This window comes from Oryctolagus cuniculus, chromosome 17 (assembly GCF_051225735.1).
Source record: "Oryctolagus cuniculus isolate XC-2025 breed Fujian yellow rabbit chromosome 17, ASM5122573v1, whole genome shotgun sequence".
NCBI lineage: Eukaryota > Metazoa > Chordata > Mammalia > Lagomorpha > Leporidae > Oryctolagus > Oryctolagus cuniculus.
In genome coordinates this window covers 50294103-50308513 of record NC_142883.1, presented here as the reverse complement: position 1 = coordinate 50308513, position 14411 = coordinate 50294103, and the positions used below count along the sequence as shown (strand labels likewise).

General features: G+C 57.7%; 1 long non-coding RNA gene across 1 annotated transcript; it reads right to left on the bottom strand.

Annotated features, from left to right (window-relative positions):
• Positions 1–214: 214 nt before the first annotated feature.
• LOC149121226 (uncharacterized) lies at positions 215–12439 on the bottom strand. Its single transcript, XR_016224321.1, has 2 exons — positions 12185–12439; positions 215–446 (listed from the first exon to the last, which is right to left on the bottom strand). It is a non-coding gene; the product is annotated as an uncharacterized LOC149121226 (long non-coding RNA).
• Positions 12440–14411: the final 1972 nt, after the last annotated feature.

Sequence of the window (14411 nt, the reverse complement as noted above, 5' to 3'; positions counted from 1 at the left end):
AGCGGCTCAGCCCCGCCCCGGGCACTGCTGCACTCTGGTTTCCAGGGGCGGCGAGTGACCGTCCCTCCTCGCGTGGCTGCCACGTGTGCTGCCCCTTGAGCTCCTCTCAGGGAGGTGGGGGCTGTGCCATGTTCATTTTGGAACTCCACAGAGCCCAGAGCCCACCTCTTGGATTGTCTGTTATCTCCAAGGAATGACAGGACCCCAACTTAACTTTTTGTTAAGATTTATTTATTTATTTGAGAAGTAGAGTTACAGACAGAGGGTGAGACAGAGAGAGAGAGGTCTTCTTATCCGCTGGTTCACTCCCCTAATGGCTGCAATGGCTGGAGTTGGGGCGATTCGAAGCTGGGAGCCGGGAGTTTTTTCTGAGTGAGTCTCGCGTGTGCGTGCAGGGGCCCACATTTGGGCCATCTTCCGCTGCTTTTCCAGGCCATAGCAGAGAGCTAGATTGGAAGAGGAACAGCCGAGACTCGAACCTGTGTCCATATGGATTGCCAGCACCACAGGCTTAGCCTACTATGCCATAGCACCAGCTGCCAGGACCCCAACTTCTATAGAGGCTACTGTGGCCCAGACTAGAATGCCTACATCTAGGACATCAATCAAAGGAGAAACTTGAATGCTGGAGAGGGGACTCTGCAGAGACAACCTGGACATCTATACAGAGAACAAGGCAATGCAGAGTGGGAGAGAGTCCTGGTGTGTGGGGGACTAGTCCCTTCCTCCCGCTGGGTCTCAGTGTCCCCATGCCGAACGGTGGGTGCGGTGGATGGCTCTGGGCACACCCAGCACTCTGTGCGAGTGCGGGATCCCGACCAGAACTTCCACGTGGCTGCTGGGGTTGAGGCAGGTCCGGGCCATCCCCGCACGGCCCCGTGGCTATTGCTCCAGACCCGCTGGGCACCGCCCGCCCACTGCCCGCCACACGTCCCCGTCTGCTGGCTGAAGGATCCCCCAGGAGTGGCTGGGGAGACAGCAGCTGTTGCAGCCGCCGCTGCACCCCTTCCCCCACCCCCACCCCGTGGATCCCTTGCCAGCACCTGCTGCGCACCAGACACTGTCCTCAGCACTCCACAGGCCCGGCTCCAAAAGGTGCGGTGGTCAGGAGGACCGTGCCAGCGGGCTCTCGCCGAAGCCATCGGCCTGGGCCCTGCCCGAGACGCTGTCACAGGAAGAACCTCCCAGACAGAACCTCCTACCCTTGACCTTGGTCCAGGACACACAGCCAGGCCCTGAGGGAGGCTTTCTCCAGACGGAGGACTTCACTTTTCTAACTCTCTGAGAAAACAGAAGCAACTGACAAGGCTGCATTACCTCCTGCCGCTCAGCAAGTCTTCCAACCCTCCGGCATCGCCACCCACGCTCTGAAAGCTGTGGGAGTGGGGCACTGAGCAGCACCTGGGCTGTTCCCCTCTGAGAATCGGGCATCCTCTGGGACAGACCATCGCCAGCCCTCTGTCACGTGCCTGTGGCTGTGGCAGTGTCAGCCGTGGCATGGCCAGGGCTCAGACCCAGGATTGCCACCCAGCCTGGTGTAAACCACACACCAGGCTCAGGCTGGGTGACCAGCCTCGGGGGATGAGCAGGAGCAGAGAGGCTGTGGATGCCTGCAACAGAGCAGCAGAGGGCACGGGGCGCCTGGGCGATTCCCTGCCTCCGCGGGACAGCGGCTGGAGGGGTACAAGTTACCTGGGACACGGAGCCTCCAGGCTTCCCACGACCCTGGCTGTGTGGTTTTGTGGCCTCGTGTAGGCTCCTGTCACCCTGTGTCAGGATCAGCCTCTGTGACCAATGCCACCGAGCCCAGCTCAGGAAGGGTAGCATTGCTTCCAACCTCTCTGGCAGTCACCATATCACAAGGACACTCGGGCAGCCCTGTGGCAGGGCCCACGGGGAGAACCACGGAGGGATCCTGCCAAAGCCCAGCTCTCAGTCCACAGAAGCTGCTGTGGGAAGAATGCCTTTCAGTTAGGCACTCAGAGAGGAGAGAAATCCCGTTCCCACAATTCTGCAGCCCCAAGTCCAGGATCAAGGTGGCATTGGCGGGCACGGCGCCCTGCTGGGAGCCAGTGCCTGGTGCATGGGTGTCAGCTCTGCCTCAGTGGCACAGGCAAGGACAGGCCCTCACCTCATTCACGAGGGTGGCCGAGGGCCCGCCTCCTGACTCCATCACTTGGCGGGTAGAACTTCAGCAGAGGAATTTCAGGGGACGCAAGCATCCAGCCCACGGCGAGGTCCGACCTCCCAGCCACGTGAGTAGCTCCCAGCGGAAGCAGGACCCTGGCTCGAGGGGACCCTTCAGACCACGGCAACCCCGCAAGGGACCCGGAGCCTCCAAAGTTGACCCACGGAAACCATGGCAGATCCCAAGTGCTTCTTGTGGCTGGAAGCCGGTGGCTTTGGAGTACCTTGGTGCAGCTCCTCGTCCTCGCCTACAGATCTGTTTCCTGAATCAGCATCTCTGACGTAGGTGTTCTGAAGAATTGTGTACCCAAGCACCTGCTTGCAGGAATGACCGTGGCCTTCTGCTGCGTGCCCGCCCCCAGGGGAGGCCCCTTGTTCCCTGACCAAGAGCGTCGCCTCGGTGGGCCCTTGTCCTGCCAAAGTGGGGCGGGTGCTGCTCCGGTTATGCAAGGAGTTGAGAAGGACCAGACTTTGACGGTGACACCCCCTCCCTGTGTGCAGGTCAGCAGTGCTTCTCAGTGGGGGCCAGTAGGACCATGCGCACTGGAAATGCCTGCCGGGCCTCTCTGATTTCTCCCAAGACGTGAGCTTAGCCAGGACGGGCCAGGCTCCTAGGAGGGCTGCGTTGAGCTCCACCCTGGCTTTGGACTTGAGCTTTGGGGTGCTGGGGTGTCGCCAGCAGGAGCACCCGTGGCTGGTGATGCTGTCTCAGGCCCCGCCACACGTGGACGGGAGAAGCGGCTTCCAGGTTCGGGCTGCAAGAGGCTCGGGCTGGTGAGCTCGGCAGTCTTGGATGCCATGCGATTCTCAAGTCGCTTTACATTTGTTGCACATTGCCAAGTAAAACAGTGTATATTTTTAAGGGGAAATTAATGCATATGTTTCTGATTCATCTTATGTGGATATGATCAAAATATTGTGTCTGGAGTCAAGTTGCATCTCGAAAAGGCTCATGGTAGCTCTGCCAGGTTTTTGTGTGTCTGCGGATGGGATTGGGTTCTGGCCTCCCTGCCTGCCAGAGTCTCACCAGTCAGTACAAACACCACCTCCTCCAAGAAGCCTCCCCTGGCTGCCCAAGCCATCTGGAGCTGCCTCTCTGCAGAGCACAGGGAGTCTCCAAATTGGGGCCACAGCCCATGGAACTGCTCTCACTCCCGCCGGCCACTCTCTTTCCCCGCAGGACTGTGCACTGCCCCTGGGGTGAGGGCCAGGCACCCTCCTTACCAGACCGCATCAGGGCACACCTACCTGAGCTTGGAAAGTGTACATCAAGGGATAAGGCCATGCAAATGAGCCTAGAGCGGGAGAGGAGGAAGCAGGGAGGGAGGGCTGGCTTTGGAGTCCTCTGTCTCTGAGAACTGTGCTTTTCCCCGGCTGGATGCAGGCAGAGGGCAACAGCCAGTCCTTGCTCCTCTCCTACCAAGCCACTGACTCCCCTAATGTACGCGAGGGACACTGACCCCATGCTGGCCACAGCAGACCCAGTGGCCATCCACAGACCCAACCTTGACCCTGGTCACTGAGCAGACACAGATCCCTGGCCTCCGATGAAGCCACTGCAGCAGCCTGGGACCCGGGCCTGGCCTGGTCACAGCCCCGGGCTGAGCCCCTAACACAGGCAGAGCCAGGCCCCAGTCCCTGCACTGTGCCTCGGCCGGCGGGATGGCTGGCTCACCCCTTCCCACTGCAGCAGCCTGGGGTCCGTGCCCCACTGCCCAAGCCCTCACTTCCCCTTCACCCCAGCCGCTAATAGATCCGGCTCCTGTCCAGTGTCTGTATGGCCTCCTGCCCTTGCAGTCCACGCGAGTTACCTTTTCCGCTTTGAGGATATTTGGAGAGTGAAAGTTTCTGTCTCAAACAGGCCATGTGCTCCTTTTCATTGCAAGACTATCATAAAACAAGCTCAAGTGCACAGGCCGTGGACCTCCGGCCCCTCTCCAAATCCCCCAGCTCCTCTCCCGTGGCTGCCCAGGCAGGGACCCAACAGCTAGGACTTGTGGCTGAGATGACCAGGGCTGGGCCCCCCTCTCCCTGGCTGCTGCACCTGGCTGCCATGGCTCTCAGCCCTGCAGTTTCTGCTGACCTCGTTGGCGCTGTCTTAGCAGCTTCCGACCGTCTGCAGGGCCACCTTCCTGTTATTCCTCTAGAGTGAAGCACCAAGGCCATTTCCTTAGTGACAAGGGCTCCCCACCAGGCCAGAAGGCCCAGGAGCTGCCCGGCCCTGCTGATTCCTACGGGACGAGGCCACGTTCACGGGCATGTGAGTCCCAGGGAAGCACTGACCCCAAGGCTTCTGCGCTGTGGCCGAGGGCCCCAGGAGCTGGAGCTCCCTGCAGGAGGACAGGGCCTCAGGAGACAAAGCTGTTGCTCCAGGAGGGCCTGGTGAGAGTTCTTGGGAGAAACCACAGGGGGAGCGGTGAGAGCAGGAGCACTCCGGGGGAGGGGCGCCCCCCAGCCAGGACACCGCCTCCGCCAGGACCGGGGGAGCTGCAGGAAGTCCACATCCTGTTTTGCAAGACCAAGGAGTGACTCTCTTGCAGGAACCTCTGGCAACGCTCTCTACGCTCTGGAGATCAGACCCTTGATGATGTCCGCGACCCCTGGAGAGGGCTCACATGTGGTGCGGCAGGTGAAGCCACCACCAGCGAAGCCAGCATCACCTGTCGGAGCACCAGTTTGAGTCCCGGCTGCTCCACTGTCTGATCCAGCTCCCAGCTAATGCGCCTGAGAAAGCAGTAGAAGCTGGCCCAAGTGCTTGGGCCCTGCACCCACATGGGAGACCCGGATGGAGTTCCTGGCTCCTGGCTTCGGATCAGCTCAGCTCCAGCTGTTCCAGCCATTTGAGGAGTGAACCAGTAGCTGGAAGAGGTCTCTCAGTGCCTCTCCCTCTCGCTGCTGCTCTGTCTTGGGACTCACTCACTCAATCATTTAGGAAAAGCATTCCCCTGGAACAGGAGGGCCTGTGCGTGTCTTGTGCTATGTAATCCCTTGGGTATGGGCAGGCAAAACGTATGTGTTTATAACAGCAAACACGAAAGATAGAAAAAAGACAGAGGGCTCGTAACCACCACACAGAACTAACCAAATCATTTTCTTCCGCAAGTTCAAGCTGGCATTGCGTGCTCCAGAGTTTTCTCTGTTTGGTCCAGGGGTTAAGACACCGCTTGGGACATCCACGTTCCAGCTCCGCTTCTGATCCAGCTTCCTGCGAATGTGCCTGGGAGGCAGCAGGGGTGGCTCAAGTCCTTGAGTCTCTGCCATCTGCCAGGGAGACCCGGATGGAGTTGCCAGCTCCTGGCTTCAGCCTGGCCCAACCCCAGCTGTTGCAGGAGTGAATGAGTGAGTGGAAGATTTCTCTCTCTCTCTCTTTCTGCCTTTAAAATGACAGGACAATTAAAAAATAAAAATAAAGAATTTTCCCCTGCTTTTCCCTCTTCACATTGTACCAATCATTTCTGCGACCACTGAATGCTCACTGAAAACCATCTGACTACATAATGGCCAATCAACAAGATGCTGGACTTTGCCCCTCTCTGATTGATGAGCAGAAAGGGCTTGGTCTCAAGGTTTGTTTTATTCATAGTTCTGGAATTAATCTTTGCACACAAGGCTTTCTTTCCCTCTCAGATTTCTTTCCTATTCAAATCATAAAACTAAATGACTGATGATAAACATTTTAAGGCCCTGCCTGTTATTCCCAACTTGTTCTCCAGAATGTTCATGCTCCCGACAACCGTGAATGTCTTGCTATCCCTGACTATTCTCACTTTAGTATTTCTTCATTTTTCATTTATTTGGAAAGCAGAGGGATAGACAGAAAAGAGAGAGAGAGAAAGAGAGAGAGAGGGAGGGAGGGAGAGATATCAATCTCCCATCTGCTGATTCAGTCCCCAAATGCTTACGTCAGCTGAGCTTGGGCCGGGAGCCTGGGACTCAGTCTGGAGCTCCCATGTGGGTGATAGGAGCCCACATTCTTGGGCCATCACCTGCTGCCTGCTACGGTGCACATTGGCAGGAAGCTGGATCAGAAGCAGAGGCAGGACTCGAACCCAGGCCCTGCATATGGGATGCGGGTACCACCAGCTGCATCCTGACCACTGGCCATACGCCCACTCGTGTCTTCACTTGAAAATGTTTGCGATGGCGACAAGTGAAATGCAGACTCTTGTTTCGTCTGGATGCCTGTGATTGTTATTGGGGCGGGACGAATCCACAGAGAGACACCAAGAAGTCTTGCAGAAAAGATCAGAGTATCAGCCAGGGTGTGTTCAGCAGCTGACTCGGAGGCAACGGCTCGGCTGTGCTGCAGTCCTGGGCTTCAGAACCACACAGAGTCGCAGGCAGGGCTGGACCGCGCCAGGCCTCCTCGCCTGGGTCCTTCCCGGGAAGCAGCCGCCTGCACCACACACAAGCTCTGGGGAGCAGGACGCCGGCCCACACGTAAAGGAAGGAGGAGAGTTCGGCAGCCCAGGCCCTCCCCTCCGATGCACCTGTCAGAGAAGTTGCTCCTCTTCTAGGGGAAGGGACAGGGACATGAAGACAAGGACAGAGGTCGGGGGTGGCCAAGGCCAGAGAGCATTGTGTCTGTCCCCTACTGTGTAGTGGCGAGGCTGCGCTCCCTGCCGGGCGTGGACAGGGTGGTACTGGACAGAAATCCCCTCACCCCCTCCCCTCCCCTCCAGGGTCTCCTCTTCATGCATTAGGACCGTGAGCCCAACAGGAGGACTGGGAAGAGGGAAGGCGCATCCCAAGGGGACCCCGGGGCCTCGTGGCTTCTAACCGATAGAGTAGTGCAAAGGTGATGCAGAGTCACACCTTGTTATACTCATTGTTCAGCTCCGTCTCAGCAGGCCAGAGAAACCCTCTTGCTGGCCTTGTCAAAGCAAACTGTCACTGTTACCTGTCTGAGGAGAGGGCCAGAGCCTTGGGTGGCCCCCAGCCCCAGGGACAGTCCCCAGCTGGTAGCCAGTGAGCAGCCAGGTCTCAGGGGCTGGCATTGTGGCACGGCGGGTTAAGCCTCTGCATGCAATGCCAGCATCCCATATGAGCACTGGTTTGAGACCCAGCTGCTCCACTTCCAATCCAGCTCCCTGCTCACGCACCTGGGAAAGCAGCGGAGGATGGCCCAAGTGCTTGGGCCCCTATCAACCATGTGGAAGACCCAAATGGAGTTCCTGGCTCCTGGCTTTGGCCTGCCCCAGGGCTGGCTGTTGTGGTCATTTTGGGGAGTGAACTAGCGGATGGAAGATATCTGTTTATATCTATCTCTGTTGCTCTGCCTTTCAAATAAATAAACACTTTTTTTTTTTTTTAGAATTGGAATCACTGGCACCTCAAGCTTTAATCTCTAGAAGGGTGAGAACTAAGTGTCTTTTATTTGGGTCACCCAGTCCAAGTTATTTTTGTTGGTGCCACCCAGAGGCACACCCCCCCACACACACATGTGAACCACGAGGCTGTGCGTGTACCTTGGACCACTGGACGACATCCCAGCTAGATCACCACAGGGGACAAACCTCCTACCCACCGGCTTGCGTGGACTCGAGGGTGCCAGAGAGTTCTGTGTCTGATGAGTGGGGAAGCGGAGACCCTGGGGGAGAGCACCCAGATGGCCTGCTGGAGCAGCCAGCACCTTGTTCTCCTGGGCCCCCAGTGTGCCGCTGCGCTCGGGGCAGGTGCACGGGACCACGTGGTCAGCCTTCCCGTGTGCTTCTTCTCTTTCTCTGGCACCCCAGGCCATCGCTGTCACCAGCGGGAAGCCTGCCCTTTAAGCTATCTTCACGCCTCTTTGAGCTCAGGCTACCTGGGGAGGAACACCTGCTGTTCCTTCTACCTGGGACACCTCTTCCTCTCTCTGCCCTGACTCCTCCTTTGCCTTCAAAACCCAGCGTACACATAGCAAAGTCTTATGGGAGAGCCAGGAGGAATTGGCCCTGACCCCAGCACTTCCCGCCGGCCACGCAAGCACCTCTGACTCTTCCAGGACAGTGGCCACAGCCGTGGTCACCTCCATGGCTCTCAGAGCCCAGGGCCGGCACAGACGGCACGTGGATGCTCGCTGGCTGCATCGTGGGGACAGAGTTGGTGAGCTCACCCTAACTCCCGCTCCCCAAGAGCCGAGTGCTGCAGCAGGCAGGACACAGCTTGGGAGGTGCGAGAGCTCAAAGGCCAGCGCTGTCACTCCCTGGGGGTGTGTACTTGGGACAATCACTTCACCGCACTTTTCTCTTGATAAGGCAAGGGTACCGAAGCTTGCCTTGCAAGGAATGGATAGAGCATGCAGTTGGCACTCAATAAGTGGTAGCCATGTCAGCTATCCACAGCTCTGTCAGTCTGTCCCTCCACCCGCCCCTCCCCGCACCCCGTATCTATTCTGTATTTCTGTGGGCGGGGCACGGGGCTGAGACTCAGGACGGCTCTCATCCATTCCCCCTCCCTCCCTCTCCCATGCTGCAGGCTGAAGTGGCGGCCTTGGCTCCCTTCTCGCGTGCCCGCCATTACCCAACCTGGAGCTGCTCTGCGTTGGTGAAACGGATGCCCTAGCCTGGCTCAGGCTACCTGGGGAGGAGCATTGGCTCCCTCTGTGCCTGCCCCACCCTGGCAAGGCGGAACAACCAGCAGGGCCCGGCCTTGGGCTGGCCCTCCCCGGCTGCAGGCTCTTACCAGCTGATCTGCCCGCCCTCCACCTGCCCTCCTACGGGGTCGTGTGAGCATTCAAGAGCGGACATGAGCAAGACTCTGAATGTGCTGGCACACCAGGGAGCACGCACTGTCACCATGAGCATTCAGGGCTTCTGCCCTTGGTTCACCGTCGAGGAAGCAGGATGAGAGAGAGACGCCATGGCCTGAGGACAGTGCGGGAGGAGGTGAGGGGACTGGCAGAGGCCTGCTGGCTCCTCCCCGTGGCACAGGGCTGTTCAGAGCTCATCCAATGGCACAGCCAGAGTGGGGCAGTGGCGGGAGAGGGCCGAGGACAGCAGCACTGCCCCTGTGGGCTTTGAGTCCAGCTCTAGTGCCAATGCCCCCCCCAACCCCTGCTGGGCCACCAGCCCGCAGCCACAGCCAGACTCGGGGCTCCCCATGGAGCTGCCTCCTAGAAGCCCCTCGTGGCAACTCAGCCAGTGCACACTCCAGCTCCCTCCCTGCAGACTCCGGGCTGGGGCTTTACAACCACCTCCTTCCCCCAGACCCCAGGCCCAGGTGCATTTCACCGGCTCCCCGGGGCCCAGGTGTGGCAGCTCAGAGGCTGGGCTCATGCAGGGATGGTGGAGCAGTGTGGTCTACGGGAGAACCGAGTACACAGAGCCCTTGTCCAAGCCCTTGCCTCAAGTCTCGGGGTCTCGTTTGCCTTGGCCGCTCCCCGTGCACCTGATCCCTGAGGGCCAGAGAACAGCAGGACAAGGCAGAGCCCCCAGAGCCGGTCCTCCATGCCCCACCCAACCGCCGGAAGCTGCCTCTCCCCCACACTCCCATCATGCACCAGTCCTCGCCGCCTGCCCCAGGACGCCCGCCACGGCCTTCCCACCTCCCGAGTGTTCCCGGCCTGGCTGCCTTCCCTCTTAGCTCCAAAGGTGACTCCACGGCACTGTTCAGGGAGGACCCAACCTCAAGCTTCAGTTATTTGTGATTTAATGAGGAGCCTCTTAATTATAACATCTGTTGTTTTAATTATCAAAGGAATTATAATGAGGCTCCTGGAGGAAGCCTCTGTCGCCAGAGCAGAAGCCGAGGAGCATTGTGCACATGAGAGGGCCCGCCGGGGTCCTTGGCACGGTGGCTGCCACCCAGCGCGCCCCGTCACGGAGAGCACTTCATCTTCATTTTAATTAAGCTTCAGGGGTGAGCTAGGGAGCTGAGCAGCCCGGGTGCTGGAGGAGGCTCTGCGTTAGGAAGCTGCGGGTTGTGTGGCTGGGGAGAAATCAAAGACAAACCCGGCCTTTGGCAGCTGCTGAGAGACGCACACATCTGTCACTCAAGCCCCGGGGTGGGACAAAGAGCCTGGGCCCCCGTAACCTGAGCGGGAGCTGCTGCCTGCCCTGGCTGCTGGCGTCCCTATGTAGACAATGAAAGCCATGCTGTCCCCTGCCTCTGCTCACGTCCATCGCAGGGGAAGGCCTGGGCGGATTGGAGCTTCCCAGGGCCAGAGAGGCCACGAGGAGGTGGGCACTCCAGCCCTGGGGGCAGTGGTGCCGGTGCAGGATGGTGGCAGAAGTGATGGTGGCTCAGAGAGCGGTGATGCGGTTCCCCAGTTCCGACCCTCCTGTTGCCTGCGCTTTGAAGCTCCTTTCTTAAAAAAGGTGCATCTATTTCCCCAATGAATTTTTACAAGCTTGTTTACTCATTTATATTCAAAAGGCAGAACAGCAGAGAGAGATCTTCTAGCCACTGGTTCGTCCGCCCCCCCCCCCCCCCAATGCCCACAACAGCCAGGGGTGGGCCAGGTCAAAGCCAGGAGCCAGGAACTCCATCCAGGTCTTCCATGTTCCAACACTCAAGTGCCCAGGCCGTTGTCTGCTGCCTTCCAAGGTGGGCCTCAGCAGGAAAAGTGGAGCTGGGATGGGTCCCACGTGTTCTCATGTGGTTCATGAGTCAGCTTGTGGGCCGCCATCCTACCTACCCCTCCCGCACCGGATTGGAACACGCTTTGCCACGTGCTGTGTTCCGTAGCATGCGGCCCAAGTGTTCCTGCGTGACTGTGGACACGTGCCAGGGCTTGCCTACAGAGAGCCAAGACCATTACAGCTTCCAGACACCTGGGCGAGCCTAGCCCACATCAGCTGAGCCACCTGGCCGACAGCGGCTGAGCCCATGCAGTGAGTACGAGACACGGCAGGTGTGGGCCGCTTGGAGCTACCGGGATTTGATGCTGTGATTCATCTGGCAATGAACCTGGGCATTCTCCTCCAGGTTTGAAGGCAACTGAGGAATATAGAAAAGAAACAGACAACAAAGCCTATTTGGTTTTTTTTTCTCTCTTTTTTTTTTGCCTTGTGAGACGTGGTTGGAAAATGCTACTGGAGACTTGTGAACAAAACCCAGCTTTCTCAGCTCAAATGGAATATATGCAGCCCCGGCTCCCCAGATGAGACAACCAGAGAGAGAGAGAGAGAGAGAGAGGAAAACTCCTGCAGCTGCAGTCCAGCCACACACCAAAGAACGCGCGGCCCACAGGGGCCCCACTGCCAGCCCTCTGACCTCATGCCACACTAGACGAGGCTTTTCTCCCTGGGGGAGGAGGGGAGAGGGAACACAGACAAGGGCACGGCCCCACTTCCTGGAGGGCTGATGTCCCTGTTTGCATAATTTTTCAATTATTTCCCTAGTTTATTTGAAAGATGGGAAGACAGACATTTGGAGACAGATCTCCCATCCTCTGGTTTACCGCTGCTCCTCCTTCTCCCCCCAGTGCCTGCAGCAGCTGGGGCTGGGTCAGGCTGAAGCCCAGCACCCAGAATTTGGCCCAGGCCTCCCATGGGAGTGGCAGGGACTCCACTACCTGTGCCATCACCTGCCGCCTCCCTGGACATGAAGCTGGAAATGGGAACGGAGCCGGGACTGAAGCCCAGGCACCTGGCTCGGGACGCGGGCCTCCCAGGCGGGGTCTTAACCTTTGCGTAACTCCCATCCTGTTCTCATTTCCTTATGAGACTTGGCAGAGGCATAGGGAGGGGTGACAAGGACGCCTTCTGCCCGAGGCTCTGCCCAGCCTGGTGGTGTCCTCCCAGGCTTGCCTCCTGGAAGTCACCCAGTCCCACCAGGGCCCCTCGCACCGCTACCTTGGATACCGCTGTTCTTCTGCCAGGGATTCTCCACCCCAGCTGTCTACCTGGGAAAACGGCTCGTCCTTGAAGTCTCCGTCCAAATGCTGCCCTCCCGGGGAGTCTCCCTGATGCTCAGGGAGCACGCACGCCGACTCAGAGCACGCATCACACTCTGCTAGCATTCCGCCTTACCGACCGTCGCCGTTGTGTCCTTGAGGGCTGAGAGTATGTCTTACCCAGTAGCGGATTGCTCGGGCCCAGCGTTGGCCCCCATCTCTCTGAAGTGCTCCCAGACGTTTATTCAGCCCCTCCCTTGCCAAGCACAGACGTACAGGTAGAGGAAGGTGGCAAACAGCTACAGATGTAGCTGTGCAAGCCAGCAGGGTCTGGAAAGCGACTACAGGGGCCTGCACGTTGTCACGGACTCACTGACCGGTCCTTGAGCTCCTGTAGTTTTCTGCCAATTCGCTTGTTCTGAAAAGCAGTTGTTTCTGCCGACAGAAGCAGACAGGATATTGGCTTTCTGTAGCACGCTGGGTGGAGACTCCGCAGAGCGAAGGTCTCTGCACCCTTGAGGGCGCTGGTGTGTTTGGCAGGCAGAGGGGCAGGGGACTCACACGCAGCAGCTGCGTCCCTGGAAGCATCTTTGAGCGGCCAGGGCTGGCCGACGCCGCGGTGCCCTTGCTGGAGGATTCCAGATAGACTCCCCCTGGAGCCTTCTGTCCAAACAGGGGAAGATGTTTCAGAATCAGGCGAGTTAGATCAAAGCTCTTGTTAAGAGACAGACGCTGACCCACGTGACGGTGAATTGGCGTGGAGCTGCTCCGTGGCGTCCAGTCCGTCAGCACACACATGGACGCCCTCACACTGAGCTCTGATGCCACACAGCAGGGAAAGCGACGTACAGCTCCAAAAGTGGGAGCCTGGAGGGCACGTATTGGGAGCCCAGGTCCCCAGAGTGTCTCCTCCCCTGGTGATCTTTCCTGCTGTGCGGTTGGTTCTCGTGGGTCCCCTTCTCTTAGGCTGGGCCCTGTCTTACCCTGTGGGTTCTCTGAAGACTGCTCAGAGGCTCTGTGCCCAGCTCCACCCGTTGGGGTGGCGTGGCGTGGCATGGAGAGCTCTGCAGCCCGACTCAAACCTGCCTTTCCCTCTGTCTCTGATGTTCCTCCTGCCTCCTCATCCCCCTGTGCTGATGGGAGGCTCACACCAAGGAAGCTCATGGTTGCCTCTGGCAGGCCCTGGACCCGCAGCGTTCCATCCATTATCTTAGGTCATCTTGGCAATTCCGGAGGGGGGCACTGGGGCCATCTTCAACTTGAAGAGGAGGGTTTGCGCTCAGAATGGTCAGGGGCTTGCTCCAGGTTGCACAGCTGCACAGTGGCCAGCGGTCCTCACTGTGGCCTCTTAGCCTCAGCAAATGCTGTCCCCCTCCCCCCAGTGCTGGCTGGCTTCCCTCTTGCGCTTTCTCTGAGGATCGGGTTCACAGCTCTGTTAACCACTTCTCTCTCGGATTCTGAACTCGGCGTTCTCTGTTGAAACTTCCCGGGCTCCATGGGCCCCATAAGGACAGATCCACTTGGTGGGACTCACTTCTCAACACTGAGTGAAAGGAATCTTGGCGCAATGAAAGGTGATTCTTCTGCAGAGCTGAACGTCCACTCTGCACGTGGGCACATCTCTGGTGGGAGCCTGGGCTGTGCGGGTGTGAGATCAGAGAGGCGCGTTGCGGCGGTCGTTCCCGACACTGCCTGTGGGGGCGCTCCTGAGCCCGTCCGCGGACCCCGTCTCCCCTCGCCCCACTGTCCGTGTGTGCCACCTCCTGCAGTCCCAGACTTCCAAGCTGTGTTGAAATCGTGCACTTTCTAAGCAGCTCACTTTTGCGTTGTTGATGCCTTTATTTCATGTGGATGTTCCACGGCTTGTTTTATGGTTTATTCATTTTTATCATTACCTTTATTATTTCCTTACTAGTTTCTCTCGTTTTATTTTATTTGGATTCTTGAGCTGATTGCTTGGGTAGTAGGTTATACGCAGCTGTTCTAATCTGAATAAATGCCTTCGAGACCGTAAATTACCCCTCTGACAACGAATGTGACTGTCGGGCGAGCTCGGATGCATAGTGCTTGCTTTCTTTTCAATTTAAAATACTTGTTAATTTCTGTTACAATTTTTTTATAATCCATGGATAATTTTAAAGTGTGCTTTTTAGTTTCAAATAGATACTTAAACCACCACTTTGTTGTTTATTACTAATTTTATTGCATGCTGGATAAGGAACCTCTTGATAATAGAGTTTTTGGAATTTGTTGAGAATTTTTGGTGGCATATGTGTGGCCTGTTTTTCCACATAAATTCTCTGTTTTTCAGGTTTGACTCTACAATTGTGTGCATATTTAATCTATCAGCTTCTGAGAAAGCTGTGTTAACACCACCCACGGTATTTGTTGACCTGTTAACTTTTCC